General features: G+C 37.0%; 1 non-coding gene across 1 annotated transcript; it reads left to right on the top strand.

Annotated features, from left to right (window-relative positions):
* Window positions 1-22722: 22722 nt before the first annotated feature.
* Trnaa-agc (transfer RNA alanine (anticodon AGC)) lies at window positions 22723-22795 on the top strand. The gene has a single exon. It is a non-coding gene; the product is annotated as a tRNA-Ala (tRNA).
* Window positions 22796-23198: the final 403 nt, after the last annotated feature.

Here is a 23198-nt window from a genome sequence, read left to right as displayed (position 1 = left end):
AAAAATAAAATAATATCCATAACTCAAACTTAACATCAGAATAAATTCCAAATGAATCAAGCATATAAGTGAAAGACATGAACAAAATAAACAGAAGAATTCTTTTATTACTTTGGATTTGGAAAGTACTTTCTAGGACTCAACATTCAAAATTCATGAAAGAACAACTGATTTAAAAAGAAACACTCTCCAGGCAAATATACACCACAATTAAAACCCAAAGCAAATGACATTCTGGAAATAAACCTTTGTAACTTGCATCACAGGGACCTGTCTCTTTAATTATAAATCTTTTTTTTTTTTTTAATTTTTTTGGCGTGGTACTGGGGATTGAACCCAGGGCCTTGAGCTTACAAGACAAGCACTCTACCAACTGAGCTATATCCCCAGACCTAGTTTTAAATATTTCTTAAGTACACTATAATTTAGAAAAAAAATCAATAAAGTTATAGAAAAATAGGTTAAAGATAATCTATTCACAGAAAATTAAATGTCAATTATTTTTTTACACATGAAATTGTTTAACCTTACTCATAAATTGAGAAATGCAAATTGAAACTATTCTAAAATATCATTTCTCATCTATTATATTGTGAAAAATGCAAATTTGACAGTATATTCTGATGGAAAAGCTACTCACTATATTAGGAGTAGAAAATTACACAGCTTCTTTTTAAAAATGTAAAATTATTTGTCAAAATTACAAATGCATTTACTCTTTAACCTAGTAGTCAAAACTCAAAATTTATCCTGCAGCTAGATTAGTATACATGCCAAATAAAATAAGGATAAGTTTCTCATTGTGTCATTTTTAAAATGATAAAAGATAGAAAATGACTCAAATATACATCAAAGTAAACTGGTTTACTAAATTATAATATTCATATATAAAAATACTACTCAATACTACATATTTAGGTAAAAAGATTTCAAGACTATATTATTAAGTTAAAAACAATTTAAAATTCAGAACACCACATATATTTGCTGACATTTGTATTCAGAGGGAAAGAATACAAATACACATTTATAACTGTGTTTGCATTTAAAAAACACTAGAAAGATAACAAAAAAGTAAGATAGAGGAGAGAGGGAAGGGTAAAAGTGAATGGATACTAAGAAGAGAGTATCACTTTTCAATACATACCGTTTTATATTGCTATGATTTTTAACCATGTGACTCTATTACATATTCAAAAATTATTCAATATTTTTAAAGTGTAGAAAATTATGCACTTGTCCCTACTGCTTTAATATACCACTTTTGATTGGTGCTCTAAACTCTCAAGAAGATAACAGTACCCTTTTTGGGTTATAAAAAAAGTATGAAAAATGGTTACCTTTCTAGATTTGGATCTAATGATGACTAAGCCCCTATGACACATAGCACTTCTCACCTGAATTGAATGGCTCTTACAGACTTTGCATGATACACTTCCTTTTCACATCAGTGAAATGACATGGGTGTATCCATTGCTCTTACCAACTCACATACTTGGATTAATGCTCTCTGTCAACAATGGCATTGTGTGACTGGAAGAAGTACTTGTAGCCATACCTTAACCATGCTAAAACTGTAATCTTCATAAATTCTAATGCCATTTTGATTTGGGGAGAATGTGCAGTTTAATAAAAGAAAATATGACACTCAAAGGCACTTATTTTATTTGCAGAACCAATGTTTACCCCTGATCCCTTGGGCTATGCTATACAAATTATTTTGCTCCTGCCAAATTCTATCTTCCCTAAATGAAATATCAGTTATATTTATAATTGAAACATATTGATATGGAGAATGCAATGAATTTCTTCACATGGGGTTGAGAGTTCTTTGAGAAATAAAGAACATTAACCTTTTAGAACAGGCCTGCCTTCCCAAGATGCTCACACTGATGAGATGTGACCATTAGACCTAGGTCTTGAGGGGTTACATAGGAATTTTCAGGAAGACTGGATATTCTTAGAGGCAAAGAGTGCTATGCCTAATAAATACCTGAAAAATCAGAATAGAATGTATTCCTGATTCATCAATCCTCATTTTAAAAAATCAAATATTGTCAAACTATACCAGTCTGAGAGCCAGAACCTCCTTATATGGGCTGGTAGCCTTTCAAGGAATTAAGGGATAAAATTATACACTTCAATAATTTTGGAATAGTGATTTATTTAGAGTAATAATACATATAAAATGTTTTATAAATTATAACTTTAAGGAAAGACACCAGGAGCCTTTTCATCTGAATTATAAGCAAGCAGTGCAGACCTTGTAGGGTATTTAGGATAAGTCTGAGGAATAAAACCTGAGTAATAAGAAGTAATCCACATCATGCTAGAAAGCATTTCCAATGTGCCTTTCAGAGAAGAGGGATTCGAAAGGCCCCCAGTCATCTTGCTGAGTTGGAAAGACAGGGTTGTAATTCCAAGGCTAAGGTAACTAGAATTTGTAGGGAAAGAGAACAGAGAGCAATCTCTAAGGTAAGACTCCTATTAAATATCATATTAGAGATATTAATGAAGCATTCTAACTTAGGTAAACCCATTCGACCTTAAGTAAAGCAAGATCAAACAAAACTGCAGTATTCTGCATTTATGAGCAAGTAGAGTCTCATCACTCTGATCTCACACTGGTTGAGGTTTAGTCAGTTACTAGTATGTATATATGCAAAGATAATTAATGCTCACTCATGAGAAAATAAATAGCATGAATAGTCCTTTAGATATTAAAGAAATTGAGTTTGCAGTTTAAAATTTTCCTCTAAAGTAAGGAGGGCCTGGAATTAGATTTGACCTTACTAACAAACTATTAAATTAGTTGGTTCCTGTTCTATGGATTCTGATAGATGACAAAAGGTTTTTGTGTTAGAAAGCTACTTTATTACAGCCACAAACACCGTAAGCATTAGCATATGTGATCATTTCTCCTTGCCTCTTTTCCCACAGGTCCAGATGGACTCTATGCACACAGTAAGATTGTGTTTCAACTGAGGGACACTGAACCTAGGGATTCCACCACTTTTATAGTGAGCAGTAATGAAGCCTTCCCTCTATCTCAGGGAGAGGTATCACCTCATACCTTGAGATTACTTGCTTTAAATACAAGCCAGTCAGGAGAAATGGCCCAGGTAGAGTGGTGAGGGCATTTAATTCCTGATATTTGCAGGAAGACTTTTATAAGTGCAAAAGACCCATAGAAAACTTTCTATCTCAACAAAATCTCCAGGATCATATTTTCACACAAAACTCTTTTACAGTATTAAAGAGAAGAAAATACAAGTCTGCAGTCAGCATCAATCTGATACCTCTACCAAAGGCATTAGAAGATAAAACTACAGACCAATATCTCTCTTGAGTACAAATGTACATAAATCATAAGCAAAATTTTAGTAAATCAAGCCCAATAATTAATTAAAAAATAATAATAAATCATAACCATGTAAAATTCATCTCAGGAATGCAAATAACATTTGAAAACCATTCAATTCAATTAACAAAATTAATAAACTCATAAAAAAGAAATCCATATGATCATACCAATAGATTTGTAAAAATATTTGACAAAGTTATCATTTAAGAAGTTATACTCCATTTACATATGATGTGTCAAAGTGCGTTCTATTGTCGTGTGTAACTAATTTGAACAAATTAAAAAAATAAATTCTAATAATTTTTTAAAAAACTTCAGAGAATTAAGAAGAGTATGAAACTGTTTTCAGTGTGAATGCTTTTCCTCTAAGGGTGGGAACAGGACAACGATGTCTATTTTCACCACATTTATTCAACATTGTATAGGTGATTCTACTCTGCAGTAGGCAAAAAACAAAACAAAACAAAACAAAAAACAGTGCATGAATTGGAAAGAAAAAAGTAGAACTATTTATTCACTGTATTTACTGCCTATTTGAAATCTGATGGACTCTATTAAGAAAACAACTAGAGGGCTGGGTTGTGGCTAAGTGGTAGAGTGTTTGCCCGGCATCATGTGTGAGACTCTCAGTTCAATCACCAGCACTGAACAACAACAAAAAAGCAACCAAAAGTAATAACAAATGAGTTTAGGATGGGCAAAATACAAGATAAATCAATAAAAAGAAACTATTTAAATTGTATTTCAATAAGTTAGCAATAGGAAATTGTATATAAACACCATTTATAATAGTATCAAAATATGAAATACTTAAAGAGTAAATCTGGGGCTGGGGATATAGCTCAGTTGGTAGAGTGCTTGCTTGCTTTGCATGCACAAGGTCCTGGGTTCAATCCTCAGCATCACAAAAAATAAAATAAAATAAAATAAATCTGACAAAACACATGTAATACCTACACATTGGAAACTATAAAAATACTGCTAGAAGAAATTTAAAATAATCAAAATCAAAGGAGAGCTGTACTGCATTCATGAGTTGGGAGACTCAATATTATATTATATTAGGATTACATTCTAGGTAATACTAAGAAAATATCAGCAGAATTTTAAGTAAAAATTTTCTGATCAATTTACTGATTTAAAAATTCATATAGAAATAAAAAAGATTGTGAATAACAGGAAAAAAAGCTGAACTAAACTGAACTAAACAAAATACACCTTGAAAAAGAAAGAAGAAGAAGAAAATTGGATGACTAACACTATTTGATTTTGAGAGCACATAAAGAACACTTCAACTAAATAATGAGAGGAATAACCCATATTTTAATGTGCAAAACAATTGAGTAGATATTTTACTAAGGAAGATATATGGAGGGCAAATAAGCAAATGAAAATATATTCAACGTTTTTGATGATTATGGAAGTGTACGTCAAACCACAATGACACACCATTACATACCATGAACATCAGTCCGGTGAAGTAATGAGAGACTGACCATGTTAAGTAAGTGTTGACAGGATATATAGTCACTGAAACTCTCACACACTGATGATGGAAATGAAATTTTTATAGCCATTTTGTAAAAGAGTTTTATAGTCTATTATGTTAAATATATATCTAGCAATTTCACTTAGATATTTCTCTAAGAGTAATTAGGTGTGTCCACTGAAAGGTATTTACTCAGATGTTCATAGCACCTTTATTTATGGTCAGCAAAACCTGAAAATAACCCAAATGTTCATTGAATGTACAAGAAAATTCTGGTATAGAACATACGTACAAAGGAATACTAGTCTAGAATACAAATGGATGGAATAATAAGATAGGCAACAACATGGATAAAAAAAAAAAGCTTGACAAAACTCTGTAGGATTCAATTTATATGAAATTTTTAAAAAGACAAAACCATGGTAATAGTAGATTAATATTTGCCAGGTTAGAGAATGAGTGGAGGGAACTGATTGAAGTACATAGGAAAACTTTGTGGTGATGGAAATTTTCTATATCATGACTGTGGACAGGATTACTTGATTATGTTCATTTGTTAAATTCATAGAATTATAGACTTAATATTGATTAAATTTTTTCTACTTGAGATATAACTTAGAGCTGATTTTAAAAAGCAACAATACATACATAATAACAGAACTAGAGTACTGTTAAACTTTCAGCAGTGAAATTGAATGTAAAAATAAATTGGAAAAATGTTTCCACATTTCAAAGAAAATTTGTTTTTAACTTCAAATTCTATACCCAGCCAAAACATCAAGGGTGAAATGAAGACATTTGCAGACTTTGAAAGTCTCACATGATTATCTCCATACATGTTCTTTCTTAGGAAGCATGTAAAGGAGATGGCCTGTTTAAAGACAGTAAACTAGCAAGACAAAAGACATGGGATACATCAAATAGAGACCCTGATGCAAAGAGGCAAAGGGAATCCACAGAATGATGGGTATCTAGGATGACAGCTGAACTATTTGCTTAGAGACAAATCATTTCAGATTTCAACAAGAAAACAATGGACTCCAGGAGAGGGGGATTGAAGATGATATTCATTGGGGTTTTTGTTATTTTGTTTTGTGGTGCTGGGGATCAAACTCAGGTCCTCAGGCATGGTAGGCAAGTGCTCTACCATTGAGCTACATCCCTCCATCAATCAGAAAAGCTTGCCTTTCTTTAAGGAATAAGGTATGCAGAAGATTTAGCAAAAGTTATGTAGAAAAGTAAGGAGACAGGAAAATAAGATGATTGTTCTCCCCAAAGAAAATAAAGAGTTGTATGGAAACAATTGTAATCATGGAACACTGTATTGCTGATTTGCAAGTTACCTGTCTTGCCATTATGATACATAGATATCATATGATATATTTCTGTGTAGAGAGAAACATACAGGAAGAGAGAGAATATAGGGGTGTGTGTGCACGTGTGTGTCCTTATTTGCTGGTTTGTGTGGAGGGAATCAAAAACCATTAAATATTTTCTAAGAAGTGAAGACTGAAAAATTGAAAAGACAAGTGTAAGTAGTAAAGGCTTATCACTTGGTGATAATGATTTAGAAGTTAAAAAAAAAAAGCTAAGAGAAGTAGCTGACTCTGGGTAGTAGGACATTACATTTCATAAAAAAGCTTATGAAACTGCTTATTTAAATCATGTGCGTGTATTGCCTTGGTGACATTGAAAATTTTTTAAGTCATAAATAATTAAGCAGTTCATGAGAAGTTCCATAAAAAACTAAACGGATTTCTTGAGGAGCACAGTAGCTCAACAAGCAGTGGAGGCAGAGTTCAGGAAAATCTTCTCAGAGAAAATAATTCTTTACCTTCTCATAAGGTAACCTGGAGTTAATCACAGCTGAGACAGAAGGCTAAGTGGCATTCAGCTAAATGGCAGGTAGGTGGGAAACCCAAAATGTTTAGTGGGGTTGGAACATGGAACCCAGGAGGGGAGACAGTTGCTGAAGAGGGGGGTTGGCTGTGTCAATGTTCAAATCATGGAATATTTTTTTATATACTCAGGAGGAGATTAACAAAACAGATATGCCCTCTGAGACAAGAGGGATCTTTCAAATGGGAAATGTGTGGGAAAATGTAGGCACAGGGCACTTAGAAGACTGTTGAGGTCATTTGGGCAAGAAAAAGAAGCAGAGGAAATGGAAGATAAATATATTCAACACATTCTAAAGAGGTATATTGATAAGACCTGGGTTAGGTGAGGAAGATGGAGAAGCTGCAGGTGAATTTGGGGTTTCTGCTTTGGCAGCTGGGAGAATTTACTGGAAAAATAAATGAGAGACGAGCACATTTTTATAGAGAATGAGTGCTATTCCATATTTGTGTTTGTGGAGCTCATTTTTATAGAGAATGAGTGCTATTCCATACATTCCATACATTCCATTTGTGTTTGTAGAGTGTTAGGTGTTTAGGTTCCACTGTCCAATGGACAAAAGCTTCAGGAAATAGTGTGGATTGCAGACATAGGAATTGGAGGTCTTCTCATGAGAATAGGTGGATTGGTTAAGAGTGCCTGTGTAATACTCCTGAAATACACTGACGTTTGGGGGAACATTTATGGAAAGGGGATTGAAGTCACTAAAAATGTGCTTCTCTCCTTTGTTTATTTCTTTTCTTATAAAAAAAAGTATTTTTTCTGCCTTGTGTTCCAAGAGTGCTGCATTATTGTGACTCCTCAGGGTCTTCAGGAATGACCCTGTCAGGAATCTCAAGATTCTTGCTCTGAGGTAGGAGGAGGGAGTCCTCTCTGTTGCTGTCAACTTACTTCCCTAGGTTAGACACTTGGATATAAGTCTTTAAAGAAAGTCACAATATTATGTGGCACTTTTTGCATGTTGTCTTGACAAATTTTACAAAACTATATTCTCATTTTGCCAGCAAATCAGTACATAAGCTTAAAAAGTCTTTAACAAAACAGAAAAAAGAATTGGGGGAGCCTATTTCTGTCTTCAAAAATTCTTTATTAATGTCTTTAGATAATAAAAATAAACATTAGAAATAACTGGAAAGCAGATGGAATTTGGAAGACAGTTAAGAATAAAAAAATGTTCAGTAAATTCTGAAAACACAGAAATATTCAGGAAAAGAAAAGAACCCAAGTGTGGACTAGAAAGAATCAAAACAACACCTAGTCCTATGTGTGGCCATGAAGTTGCCACAGGCTCTGACCCAACTCTAAGGCCTTGAGAACAAAACTAATGGAGTGTTGCCGGGAAACATAGAAAGCTGGGTGACAGGTGCGCAGCATCAAGTCTTTTCAGAGCTGTGTTGTTCTGTGGGCTGAAGCCTCACCCCACCTCACTGATAGGATTAAATTATAATAAGGACTCATTCCGCTCCCTGGGGCATAAACCTGTCTTCATTCTTAGTACTAGAGCATAAATATAATATTCTCATTTTCCCTATGAGAGAAGCAGCGATTGGCTTAATTTCAGCTCTGGAATTCATAGGCATGGGTTAGCACTGACTGAAATAAAATGTATTTTTCCCTTAATGAATACAGTCCTTCCTAGTTGGACCTCCACCATGCCTTAGAATTTGCTAGCTCATCCAGTCACTCAGTCATTCAAAACCAAAACACATCAAAGACTCTCACCTCAGAGCTAAAACTGGCTTGATGAGTTAGTAAGCATACACAATAAATCCTCATATGATTTTATTTCTTTAAGTGAAAAAGTGAAGAGGATGGTTGGATAATTTAGGAAGGACTAATGGTGGGAATGTGAAATGAGGAAGCTGATGTTCAGTTACAAAGCTCTTGGTTAAGGGAGGCAGAGAAGTGGTTAGAAGATGATAAGAAGTGGGAAGTAAAAGGAACCAATTTTTAAAAATAATATGAATGCATAACTGTGCTGTAAGACTTCTGGTTTTGGATGAAGTTAATAGCTATCTTTGATCTCTATTTAAATCTGTGTCCTTTTAATCAAAAAGAGTTTATCTTTACAGCTAAGCCTGGAGATAAAGAAATGCTAAGTCTTAAATTATATAAATATGTAACTTATTCTCTCAGGAATAGGTTAATTTATAGAACCATCAACTGACCTGGAGAAAAAATTTAAAATCATGTTTGAAATTTACATCATTAAGAAAGAACAAGCAGCCTAACATTTATTCTGCACTTTCCGTCACTTAATCACAACCCAAAGCACACACACAGCTTCTTTTGGGATCTAAACCCATGTTCATGCCATTTTATAAAACCACCAGTCTCATATTACTGAAAACAAAATGTAGAACTTTCTAAATCATAATGATTTCTGGGCTTGCCTTCCTGAATATGGTAAGAGTTCTTGTAACCAACCATAAGTTATAACCACAACCTACATCTCATGACCTACATTATGCACATGCATATTTTTCTAAAGAAATTTATATCTCCAATAATTTCTGGGGAAAGGGTGCTTTTCTTCTTAGATAATGTTCTGAAACATTTTCAAAGACCTTTAACTTGGAAACGAAAAACAAAAAAATTTGCATTTTAAGGAAGATGTTTTGCTGTGGTTCTTAATTGGAAGCAAGATAAAAAGATTTTGGTTATTTAAGAAAATAATTTATTGTAATGATATTAGCATTGACCTAAGAATTTCAGAAAAAGATGGAGAAGGTACTCATAGGCTATGCATGCAGGAGCAATATTTAAAATACCCCCACAAAGTGTCCTGCCTGAGACATCAGTGCCACCGCCATTACTGACATAACTGTTAAGAATCTAGCTTGTTCTGTCAACATCACCAGCACAGGATGTCAGGCATTGCCACAGCACCGTGCTGTGGCTGCCCCAAACATTTCATCTCACCGCAAACACCACTGCTGTCAGCGGGTTCCCCACAGTTTCCCACATTCAAGGTACTAGCTTGCTAGTGACAGATTGGCATATAAGGTTTCCCCCAGCAGCTCCTATGTTAATGCAGGAATGTTCAGAAATGATGTGATGAGCTTGTGAGAGCTGTAACCTCATCAGTCCATCCCAATTTGAATGGACTGACTGGGTGGTAACTGTAGGCAGATGGGGCATGACTAGAGGAGGTGAGTCACTGGGGGTATGCCCTGGAATGGTTCTTCTGAACTATGGCCCCTTTCTCTCTGCTTCCTGATCTCACATGGAATGAGAAGTTTTCCTCTGCCATGCCCTTTAGCCACCTTGGACCCAGAACAATGGAGTTGCCCACTGTGGACTAAATCTCTGAAACTGTGAGCCAAAGAAACTTCCTCTCCTCTAAGTTGTTCTTGTTGGGTGTTTTGGTCACAGCAATGCAAAGTTGACTAACACACCAATCTATTTGTCACTTAGCAGGAAGAGTAGTTTTGATGAAGTGTAAAGGGGATCATGCCACTCCTCTATTTGAAATCCTTCAATAGCTTCCAACTGTCCTTATTAGAATTGATTATAACAGTTCTCTTTCCCATAGCCTACAAGGCCTACTTAATTTTCTGCCTGTTTTTCAAACTTCTCTTTGGCACTGTTGTCTCTAGAGCTAGTGTTCCAGAAGCATTTTTAGTACTAAATTATGGGAAAAAAGAAGTGCCTGCTCACTTCTCTCTCCATGGTTGTCTTTCTTCTATTCTCCTTTTGCAGGACCCATCACTCTGCCTGGCCTCCTGCTGTGACATCTAAACTAGCTTGTCCTACAAACTGATAGTGTTCCTGACCTTGCCTTGTCTCTCATTCCAAAAAAGCACAAACGCAGGGTCTGCAGACCCAGATATAAAACCCCAGTCCTTTCCTAAACCTGGTCTTTATTTTCTTACTAAGAAATGGAGAAAAAATATTTATAGGGTTGCTGTAAGAATTATGTGACACAAAACAGAAAATTCTGTGATATCAGTCTTCTATAAATTTGTTTAATTTTTACCAAAACCAACCCATCTTGAGTTCTACTCCGGAGTTCATATGATTGTTCAATGTTCATTCTTCTTTCTGAGAGCAACCTGATTTTCTTTAGGGGGATTTATCTGTTCTGACAGTCTTGGTGGGGCTGCAAATCAGGAGCTTTATTCTCTTGGTACTTGAGCTAAACTAATCCAGTTGGTTCCTTTCTTCCTGGGCTTACAAAGAGATATACATAGGAAAATACCTGCTGTCTATGTGGCCAGAGCTGCTCCTGCATCTGTTCTGATTCTCCCTTGCACCCAAACTTGGTTCCATAAGTTATTTGCTATCCCTTTAATATATTCTTTTTAGCTTAAGCAGTCAGAGTTGTTTTCTATTACTTGAAAGCCAATAATCTTAACTGATAAGCATTCTTCCATGAATTTCTGAAGTCTTCCTACATTTAACTTGTTTTGTTATTTGTGCATTTGCAGAGCTAGATTTGGTCTTTGAAGACTTGATCACGTATTTTTTTTTCTTCCATGAAACCTTCCTTTTTACTTCCAGTTGTAATTAATATTTCCATTATCTGAATTCTATGACTAATGACACAGGTCAGTCATTATTCAAATATAGTTCTCTCATTTTCCCTTCAAGGCTTCAGTAGAATTGAATCAGCTTTCTGAATGGGACGACAGATGGCTGATCCAATGAACTAAACTAAATAAAGGGACAAATGCAAAATTCCTACCAGGTAAGAATGGCTTAACAAGTAAAAAGTCTTTTCACCATACTATGCTTTATATCCTCAGAAGTAACCAAATGAAGGAAGCAGAAGATATGAGGTGTGTGTGTGGGGGGTGCTTAATGGTGTATTTTGGGGATTTCTTCTAGGGAGGCCAAAGAACACTCTAGATATGTGGTAGCCACCCACCTACCTATTAAAGCTCTGCATAAATAATTATATCTGTATCAAAAGAGTTATCAGACTTACTTGGTAAGTTTTTCAGAAGAAGGGACATATGGTGTGTGTGTGTGTGTGTGTGTGTGTGTGGTCTGTGTCTGTGTGTTCAAATTAGGAGCAGGGAGTAGAAAGGAAAGAATTTTTGAAATTTCTATCTGTTAATTTGATTAAAATTGGCTTTTACATTGTTGGCAGAATAGACAAGCTTTCTGATTTTTGTAATAAGAATCTGTACTTATTTAAGGCACTGGGTTTGATCTTTAGCACCATGTAAAAAAAACCAAATAAAGGTGTTCTGTCCATATACAACTACAAAAAAAAAAAAAAAAATCTGCACTTATTTAGCTGAATGAACTGGATGCTTTATACACAACCTCTTTATGATTCTGGTTTTATTGTCCCCATCCTATAGATGAGGCACAATGGCTCATGGAGCTTAAATGACTTGGAGTACCACATTCTAAACTTATCAGAGACCCCAATGGCTCATGGAGCTTAAATGACTTGGAGTACCACATTCTAAACTTATCAGAGACCCCAAGTCCTGTTCTCTTCCCATCTGACCTCATTAAAATACTGATTAATGGTAAGAGGAAGCAGAGTCTAAAAGGACTCATCATAGGTATTATCACTGTCCAGTTAGTTGACTGACCTTGAGAAAGTCACTCAATTGATTATAGACTTCAGTTTTCCTATTTACATGTGGTTGAAGCCTCTAAAGTTGCTATTTTCATAGTCTAAAAAGATAAACATTCAAGAATTTGAGTAAAATGAGCCTGTTGAATCAGTATGACCACATGACATGTTGTCCATTATTTTCCATGATTTTCATTTGTGCTTTGGTCTGAGTGTCCCCCAAAATTCATATATTGAAACTGAATCACCAGTGCAGTAAGTGTTGAGTGGAGCCTTTAGAGGATGATTAAGTCATGAGGGACAAGTGACCTTCTAGAAGGGCTGAAGGAAAGCAGTCCTTTTGCCTTTCTTCAGCCACATGAGGATAAGAGGGCAAGAGTCAGCATTAGTGTAGGAATGTTCATCCCTTTTGCCCTTTTCAGCCCTTCTGCCCTATGAGGATGTCACCTTGATTGTGACCTTCCAATCTCCAGAACAGTAAGGAATAAATTTGTTTTAATTAATTACCCAATCTTAGGTATTTTGTTATAATGGCACAAAAAGACAAATTGATAACTACCATGTCCACCATGAAAACGCTCTGCCTTGAACCATGAGCTACATTGCTTAGCATTGACTCAGGATGATTCCACCCAAACAGAGGCACAGCATGGGGCTCTTTGGCTGTGTTCTGTGTGCCAGGTCAGGGTCGTCCCTCTTACATAACAAAGGCAAGGAGGCAGTGAATCCTAGAGTAGCACACTGAAGTCTTACTTCATCTAATCATGTGACAATTTTAGATTAAAGGCAAACAGGGAGAACCTGTTTGGAATTGATCTGAATTTCATTTTCCTTTTGCCTTTTATCCCAATTACAGGATCATTTCCAGGAGTGACTGTTTCATGGAAAGGCCATGAGTCTTTGCTGTAATCAGGACAGGAAGCCTAATGCTTTAGGATTCTGTAATTATCATTTCCATCAGTGTTTCCTCTGGGGATTGGTTTCCATACTCATAAAATTCTTGTCAAGGAAATGAAACAATGTGAACAGTGTGAACCTCCCCTGGACCCAAATCCTAGCAGTATGGTTAGAATCCCCAGGTTAAATTTGAACTGTTCCAGGGGGAGGGAGCTTGCTCCTTGCTGTTTTGGAAGACGGGAAGATCAGACTGCCTTGTAGATAATTGCTTCATAGTGACTAAAGAAGAGATTTAAGCAAAAAAACAGGCAGAGATTCTCTCAGTCTGCCTCTGTTTTCATGTACATAAAAGGCATCTGGATTTCTTCCTTACTTGTGAAGAGAGCTCAAAGGCAGGCCAACAACAAGGGTGTGGTAGAAATTAAAGACACAGTGTTTTCTTTGTGCATCAGAATGGCATGGTGTAGTCATTCTAACAGCAGGTATGTTCCCTGCCTCCAGGCGTTTAAAGTTAACATAGTTGCTGGAGTTTATAATTTCATTGTTTTAGGCTAGCACTAAGCTAGACAAAGTCACTGGGTGCTAATGGATTACAGAAAGAGGTGGCTCTTAGAAGCTGCTGACTAAATTGAGTTCTAAAAGTTTGAAACTGAGTAAGAATAACTAGATAAAAAGAGAGAGCAAAACAGTCAGTGCAGAGGGAGCAACAAAGGCAAGGAGCCCACATCAGGAGAGGGAAACTGAGAGCCCAAACTGATGTGGTGGATTTGGTTTTAGAGATGGATTAATGAAATATAGATGACACAATTCAATAATCTGTCTGATTTGTAGAGTAGGGAAGAAGGAGGAGGTAAGGTTAACCCCAAGGTTTTTCTAACACTATTTGGGCAGATATTGGTTTCACTGAGTTGGCAAATTTGTGAGTGGTGTGTGTGTGTGTTAGCATAAGGTGAAACACCTGTAAAAGGAAAATCAGTAGTACTTCAGTGGCTTGCCAAAGATGGAACACTTTTTCTTTTAAAAACTTTATTTTGATATAACTGTGCTTACAGAAATATACTCATATTGGTTAATAGAATGTAATCTAAGTTTAACTTATACAATTTCCACCAAATACTTAGTACATGCTTTAAGATTTTAAAAAGGATTTGAGGGGCTGGGGTTGTAGGTCAGTGGTAAAGCATTTGCCTAGCATGTGTGAGACACTGTGTTCAATCCTCAGCACCACATAAAAATAAATAAATAAAATTAAAGGTACTGTGTTCATCTATAACTAAAAAAGGATTTGAATCTGATGTAACTTTCCTATGTACATATATGAATACACTACAGTGAATCTCAACATCATGTACATCCACAAGAATGGGAATCCTAATTAGAAAAAGATATACTCCATATTTGTATAAATATGTCAAAATAGACTCTACTGTCATGAATAACTAAAAAGAACAAATAAAAAAAAAGGATTTGCAATCTGGTTTCTTTTTATCTATAACAAATATGTAAAAGATCTTCCATCAAATGCTGATAAAGAAGTCAGCAAAAACCTTGAAGAGTATACCTTTGGTTTGCCTCAGAAAAATAACACATGATATATTGTAAAAGTTTGTAAGATAGGCAGAATAAGACATTGTTACAATGTTACACTGTAGTTTACAAAGCTTGGGAGCTAATGAATGGGGAGTCCCTGGGAGGGAGCCTATGTACATTTGTACATGGAACTGTAGAAGCTATCTGATTCAAAGATGGAACTTTAAATAAAGTCCATCCAGATCTGTTAAACATCCATCCAAGGTTAGCATTCCAGCTGATGAATCTGCTTCTCATTCAGTGACCCAGGTTTCTGGTCTGTTCCTCCATACCCTTAAAGCCTCATCATCATCTGCATGTTCGAGGCTGGGTTTCACAGGCTTCAGATATTGCAAAGGGGAAAGAAAGCAGAATATAGAGTAAATAGGTCTAGACATCTTAAGTCTCCGAGCTGGAAGTGATACATACCACATGTTCCATAGAGAAATTATCAGTGTGATCCCTACTAACTTCAGGGATGACTGGGAAATTTTGCATGTCAGGGAAGCTCCATATCAGGCTGAAATCCTATTTCTGTAGAAGAGGATAATGGATTTTGTTGGACAGTGAACAATATTTGCAAAAGTCTGTGAAAATGACTACAGATGTGTGTTTAGAAGCTGTTGAAACATGAGAGTGAATGAGGTCAGAAGAGAGTGATCACAGCTCAGAAAAGAATGCAAAAAAGGAAGCACCAACATTTGGAAGGGGAGCCCATGAAGGAAATTGAGGCCTGCACACAGATACAGGAGTATATTCATACTTTTTGGATAAACACTTGTCATATTTTAGCTGCCTGGCATCTCTTTCTACATTTGATGAATTCTTCATCTCACAAATTTTATTATAAGAACCTGCCTTTTAGTATAGAGGTTAATGATGCCTGGCTACTTCTTTCCCAGACCTGCTTGTGTTCAGAGGTGAGGATGTGTCCTAGCTCTGCCAGTCAGATATTCCTTAGAGGTGGGATCAATGATTCATCTAACTTTGTATCCTTAGTACAGTGGATATGTTTTTATCAAATGTTTGCTCAATAAATAAATTTTTCAGACAGTGTCAGCACTTGTTTCTGTTTAAAGAGGCATGTTATTTAAGTGGTTTAAAATTTTTGAAGATTTTAGGAGTGTCTTAGTCCATTCAGGCTGCCATAACAAAACATAAACTGTGTGACATGAAAAACTGACATTTATTTCTCAAAGTTCTAGAGACTGGGAAACCCAAGATCCAAGTCACCAGTGGATTTGGTGTCTGGTGAGGGCTTTCTGGTTCATAGTGCCTTTTAGTTAAGTCCTCAAATGGTGGAAGGAGCAAGGCAACTCTCTGGAGTCTCTTTTATAAGGACACTAATCCTATTCATGAGAGCTCTGTCCCCATAATCTAATCATCTCCACCTCCTTATATCATCACATTAGGGACTGAAATTTTAACATATGAATCTTGGGGGAAGAGAAACATTCAGACCCAGCAATGAGTCTAGGGGGCAGCAAAGTCTAAGCATCAGGAAGATCCTTAGAGGATTCTCTGCACCGGGCCTGCCAGCCTTCATGCTGTCCTCTCAGGCTTCTGAGATGTGATGTTTTGGTTTTCTCAGTAAAACAGCAAAAGATGGGTTACTTTCACATTTCCAAATAGTAAACAAGAAAACAAGTTGAACCAGCTAATTTGCTTGAAGACATTCAGTTCACAAGGTGAGTGGACAGGGACCACAGATGGGAATGGTGAAGCACATTGGTTGGAACCCCAAGTGGTCTGGCTCTTCTACATCCAGGTTGCCTCATGTGTGATGTGGAAATAAGAAAGAGCGTACCTCTCCTAGGGCTGTTTTGAGGATTATCTGAGGAAATGGTTCTGTTTAGCCTCCCTATTCCTTCTGCCCCTGGCTGCTGAGCTCCCGTGGCCCCACACCTGGCTCTTTGGGCCCCACTGAGCCTGTCATCTTTGAGCCATGCCCACGGCTTCAACCTTTGCTTTCTCTTTCCTTGGGATGATTAAACTCCAAAGCTTCCTTCCCTTCTGTCCCTTTCCACAAAGACTATCAACTGAAAAACAGAATAAAATGAATTAATAGCAATGTCGATAAAGCTCAAGAGTGTGACTCTCATGACTTGTTTGTAGTTTTGTTTTATTCTCTCTCCCCAAGGAGGGAATGCACCTATGATGGTAGATGGGCAGATATCCGGGTTTTTCTCTAAGGAGGAGAAAGAGACTTTCTCATCCCACAGATTCAAACTGTAGGTGATCAGCTGCTCTGGATTTGAGCTGGGTTGGCCATTTTAAGCAAGTGATTGCATTACGGGGTTAATAGGACCCTCAGGCCATGGTGGGTGTTCTCCATGGTGGCTGCACAGAATAACCACCGGGAAGCTATTGAAAGATTTGATTCTCAGGCCACACCCCAGACTGATTAAGTCAGAATCTTCAGGGATAAGAACAAGGCCTCAGTATTTTCATTAACTGCTGAGATGATTCCAATGCACAGACAAGATTGAAAATAGGCCCTAAGCCTCTATGACTACAGCATTTAAACTCATCTAATCTGTTCTCTTCTGGCTCCTTCATCAGGTAGTTTTTTCTTTTCCATCTGGAAAGTTACCTATAACAAGTCATTGCCATTGCCTTGAACATGACTTTCTAAAGGAATTAGTTACCACTAATTAAAAGATGAATATATGACTGAATTTTGGTGTTTGATGTAACCATTTGGAAATGTGTTTGTTACTCTAACCAAGATCAACTAGTAGAAACTCAAATTAACTGGCAACAGAAAATAATGACTCCTTACTCAAGGACTCAAATATAAGGGTTAGGTGGTCAGTAGTCTTCAAGTGTTAGATGATGTCGCCACCTACTGGCAGCATGTGAGATTGCAACTCAGTCCTTAAAGGCTGAGAATAGTAACATCAGGCCCAAGGGGCTTGTGATCTACCTGAAAGCAAGTATGATTTTTCAAGTCCTAGCACATGTATTCAACCATTTTCCAAAGAGTCTTGACTCTTTTAAGTAAATATTAGCACTGGTGCCCAGATCTAATGTTGGGCCTGAATATGGAAGTTAGTGTTAGATCAAACTGCTTTAATACAAAAATAAATGAGGAATAGAATACAAAAATAAAATTTATGGAGAAAACTTCAAAAGATTTTTATGCATTAAACTAAAATGTTAAAGAGTTATAGGTCCACAATATTGGAAGCCCCTCCTTATTCATTTTTTATTTTTACTGAATTATGCTTTGGGAGTTACCATCAGCCTGTCTTGGGGGACACTGTTAACAAACCCTGAGATCTGTTACTTCACTACCCACTCAATCCTTTATCCTAACAGAATCACAGTTTTGTTCCGAGCTAAATTATCCTGAGCTTCAAAGCTCAACGCCTGGATCCCATCCCTTCAGTTAGAAATGACACTTTCCATATTTAAAATTTTTACCAGTTGGATGTAAGTAAGTTTGCTAGGAAATTCTAGGGGAAATTTTTTCTTTTGATAAACATGTAATCCTCTTCATTCCTTCTTCCAGAAAGGCAAGCAGATATAAACTAGGCATCCTGTGGTCTTTAGAACAGAAGCCACATGCTTTAGACAGCAAGTAAGAGAGGCCGGTGGAACCTGAGACAGTACTGTCTTTGTGGAGCTACTATACTAGGCCTGGGTGTCCTTCTTCTGGATTTTTATATGAAAAAAAATATGCCATGGGTCTGAATTTTGTACCCCTAGAATTCATAGGTCAAAGATATAACCTTCAATATTTGAAGATAGGGCTATTAGGAAATAATTAAGGTTAATTGAGGTCATAAAGGGAGCATCCTAATCTGGTGGGATTGGAGATCTTACAAGAAGAGGAAGAGATCTTAGATACCAAACTTACCAACATCTTGATCTTGGGCTTTGCAGCCTCCATAACTGTGAGAAATAATTTTTTTTAAGCCACCCAGTCTATAGAGATAGCAATCTAAGCAGTAATACAAACCCCACTGAACAAGATAGTGGTACAGACTTTCTGCTACTTGCATAAGTATTATTCACTGATGCATGATCTGTTGCCTAGAAATGCAATGTTGCACCCTAAAGACATAAAAGTGTGAATTTTCTGATAAAGAGAGTTGAAAGGTGGGGAGTTAGTTCTCATCTACTTCACGCTGGGAATGTTTATGTGTTGACTAAACATTTGATTTCAAGTTCAGACTGTGTTTATGGCAGCTGTAGAATTAGAGAAGTGATAAGAAAATTCAAAAATGTTGAAGGTAGGAAGGATAGTAGAGTGAAACAGACATTATTACCTGCATGACTGAATTGATCTTACAATATGTATACAATCAGAAAAATAAGAAATTACACTCCATTTATGTATTATTTTTCAAAATATAAATTCATTTTACAGTCATTATAACTAATCAGAACAAATTTTAAAAATTAAAAAAAAATGTGTAGGTTACTGACTGCTGAGTTTCGAAAGTACTCCTTGAGAGAGATGAACTCATACTAGGAACGGTCACTTTGGCAACTGATCTCAATCTAAGTTGCCTGAGATTATGGTCTAGAGTCTTCCAGCTTTGAGAAGAAAGTGCACTTCTTTCCTATCCCAAATGGAAGCCTTTCAAAGTGGAGCTGCAGCAGCAGCCTCCGTGGGATCTGGTGTGGGCTCCCAGACTTTCTTCAGGTCTCTGAAGAGGGAAGCAAGGGGTCCTGATTTTCCTCCAAATTCACAATTTCACACAGCCAAGCTGAACGGAGAAAGGGAGCATGAGAAATGAACCTGTAACTGGGAACCCATATTTCTCAGACCTTAATTCAATGGTCAAATATGAACTTTGACTGTGACTATTCACAGGTAAAATTGACGTGAAGATACTGAAAGCCTACTGAATTTTAGAGGGAACTGAGCTTCTAAAGAAATATTAAACATCATATAATTACCAATTCACTGAGGAAACAGAGCCGGCCTGCCCCCCCCGTCAGTCCACAGGGAATGAGTTGTGAAGGTGTGAAAGCTGCGCAGCCTCCACAGACGGATGTCCTCTCCAGAACACCCTTGGATGTGACCTGGACAGTAATAAATAAAAGGACCCTCCTAAGTTTGGCCCACCAAGGGGCTGAACTCCTCCTTGGAGCAAGGAGTCCTGTCCTTCCTGCCCAACAAGAGCTGATATGCTGGGTGGACAGTGGCACCTGGTTCTCATTCTCCCTTTTCCCAAATGGAGACTTGTAACTTCTTCAAGACTTGAGCTTATTCATCACCAGGGACGAGGAGGTGCCTCAAGACTTGATGACAAGGACAGAAGATCACACAAAGACCCTGGCCTCTGAGTGACTCGAAGAGCTAAGATAATGGGGTGGCTTTGGAAGGGGGCTGGGGAAGGTGTTCCATCAATCAGAGGAAGCCTGTGCATGGATGGTGGAATATGGTAGAAACTTTTATCTCTTCTAAATAGAATACCAATTTTGTCCAAGCCAGGACTGCCCAAGATCTGGGGATATGTGGCTTACCAGTTTCCCCTTTTGACGTGGCTGGTGGGAGGCTTAGAGCCGAGTTTGTGGCTCATCTTGAACAAGGGCTCCGTGGTCACCCTGACAGCCTCATGCTTAGCTCTACCTTATCCACCCAAGAGTTTCACTTTTATTTTTCACTTATTTTCATAAATAATATTTTACTGCACTTATCCCATTTTTAAAATAAAAAAATAAGCCTTGTAGGAGGGGCAATAAAGAGAGCCAAAATAAATGAAGAGAGAAAGAGGAGGGAGGAAAATTAAGAAAGAGAGAAAGGAAGCAAAGAAAGAAGGAAAGAGAAAGGAAAAGGGAAAAGGGAGGGAAGAAGGAAAGAGGGGGAGGAAGATTCATAAAAAATACAGTTAAGTAAAGAAGAATTGTGCAGGTCCAAACCTATGAAGGGAAAATAAATGCCCTAAGTATTGATGACTCACTCTAAGAAGTATGCCCTTATGATTGGAGAGAAAGACTGATAAGAGAAGGAAGAAACTATAAAGGGATACAAAGATAAAACTAACTGCCCAAGGCCTATTTATAGTTCCAAGTTTTGAAATACGCTCTCAATGCTTGTGTAGGAAATACCCAAATGCATGGTGACCTGTGAGCACACACTCAAGCATGCGTTCCAGGGGCTGCCCCCGGGAAACACCACCGGACCTGCAGAGCAGCTGTGTTTTCAATGGGGCAGGAAATGGTTGGGGCCAGATGGGTATTAAAGGATATCTGATTGACGATCTCACAAACTTTGAGTATCTCGTGTATATTATAAATATTTAGGATCTAATTGTCACCGTGTTCCCACCATATTCTCTGCCTTGTCTAACATACCTAATGGCCACCAACTGCTTTGGTTTGAAGGTTTGTCTCCTCCCAATCAATCCTCAACACCACAAAAAAAAAAAAAAAAAAAAAAAAAAAAAGCACCTATTTAAAGAAGTATTACAAGGATTGCATGAGACAATTTATTTAAAATTACCAAGTGAAGTCAATAAATGTAAATCCTGAGATGAGATTTTTTTTTGCAAATTTCTCTTAGAGATCTAGAAGTCCAACACGTATGTGGAAGGACAACTTTTATTTTCTTTTGAGTAAAATACCTCCTCCGAAACAACAGAGCCTTTAGTAAGTTATTCACCATCCTATTACTTACTTCTTTCTCCTGTGGGATCATAGTTACGATAGAAAAGATCAAAATCCTTGTAAGCAAGGAAGAATATAAGAGCCAGTCATTTGAATCATCATTAACTACTTTTCCCTTTGGAAGTGCGTGACTTGATTGAATGACAGTGTTGGGAAATGGTCCTTTGAAGCATGACATATGCTTGTGGCAAATTCAGTGTACAAAAATGCACCACTACAGCAGAAGGTGCCAAGAGACTGAATAAAGAGGTGGATGAATAAAGAGAAACAGAAATGTGTCTTGTAGGAGTAGAGGGCAAAGTTTTTCTTGCATTCTGTAGGCTCTCTCTTCACACTCTTGTTTTTTGTTTTTTTTTTTTTGTTTTTTTTCTTCCTGGGCAGAAGCTTTTTAATTTGATGGCATCCCACTTATTGATACTTGGTTTTATTTCTTGAGCTCTAGGGTTCTTGCTGAGGAAATTGGTGCCTGCACCTATATAATGGAGTGTTGATCCTGTGTTTTCTTCTAACAGTTGCAAGGTCTCTGGTCTAATTTCTAGGCCTTTGATTCATTTCAACTTGACTTTTGTGCAGGCTGAGGGATAGGAATCTAGACTCATTTTTCTACATATAGATCCAATTTGCTCAGCACCATTTGTTTAAAAGGCTGTCTTTCCTACAAAATACATTTTTGGCACCTTTGTCAAGTATCAGATGACTGTTGATGTGTGGATTTGTCTGTGTGTCTTCTACTCTGTTCCATTGTTCTCCATGTCTATTTCGATGCCAATACCATGCTTGTTTTTGTAAATATAGCTCTGTAGTATAACTTCCGATCAGGTATTGTGATGCCTCCCTAGTCACTTTTCTTGCTCAGTAGTGCTTTAGCTGTTCTGGGTCTCTTATTCTTCCAAATGAATTTAAGAATTCTTTTTTCTAATTCTTTGAAGAATGTCCTTGGTATTTTGATGGAGATTGTATTGAATCTGTGTATTACTTTTTGGTAGTATGGTCATTTTGACAATATTGATTCTGTCTATCCAAGAACATGAGAGGTGTATATATAAATATACCATATGGCATTTCACATCTGCATAAGTAAAAAGAAGCAATCGAGTATAAATCAATAGACAAGCTAAAGGGAGAAAGGAGAATCATGAACTGAAATTGAATTTCATGCATGTATGATTTTGTTGGAATGAATCTAGTTACTTTGTGTAACTATAAAGCTCTACTACTACTACTACTACTACTAATGTGTGTCTTATGTGGCAGCAAGATCCCCACTCCCTGAAGTAGGAGGAAGGGCCACAATCAACCAGAACATACCTGTTATTAAGGGTAATTAAGAAGCATACTGGGGCTGGGGATATAGCTCAGTTGGTAGAGTGCTTGCCTAGCATGCACAAGGCCCTGGGTTCAATCCCCAGCACCACCAAAAAAAAAAAAAAAAAAAAAAAAAAACCAAACAAATAAACATAGTGGGGCACGAAGCACTTGGCTATCTTGATGACTTCATTTATCCAATAGGTTCTGGAAAGCTTGTCACCATTGCTTGGCGGGCAAAACACCATGACTGTAATCAGGTCAAGTCTAATTCCTACAGAAGGGTGAGGTCAGGGTGAGGAATGGATGTTTACATAGTTGGTCCTCAAAAGTATGGACATGTTGGTAGATTTGCAATACTTTTAAAATGATAGACTCTTAGCTGGACACAGTGGTGCATGCCTGAAACCCCAAAAACATTCCTCAAAATATCCCCCCCTCAATTTTTTTGAAAACTTTTATACACTACCCCATCTATACCAACTTCTGGGGGCTTAATGAATACACAGAGTAGG

The sequence above is a fragment of the Sciurus carolinensis genome, chromosome 6 (assembly GCF_902686445.1).
Source record: "Sciurus carolinensis chromosome 6, mSciCar1.2, whole genome shotgun sequence".
In the NCBI taxonomy this organism is placed as follows: domain Eukaryota; kingdom Metazoa; phylum Chordata; class Mammalia; order Rodentia; family Sciuridae; genus Sciurus; species Sciurus carolinensis.
Note: the sequence above shows the minus strand (reverse complement) of the source record. Positions and strands in the feature narration are given on the sequence as shown.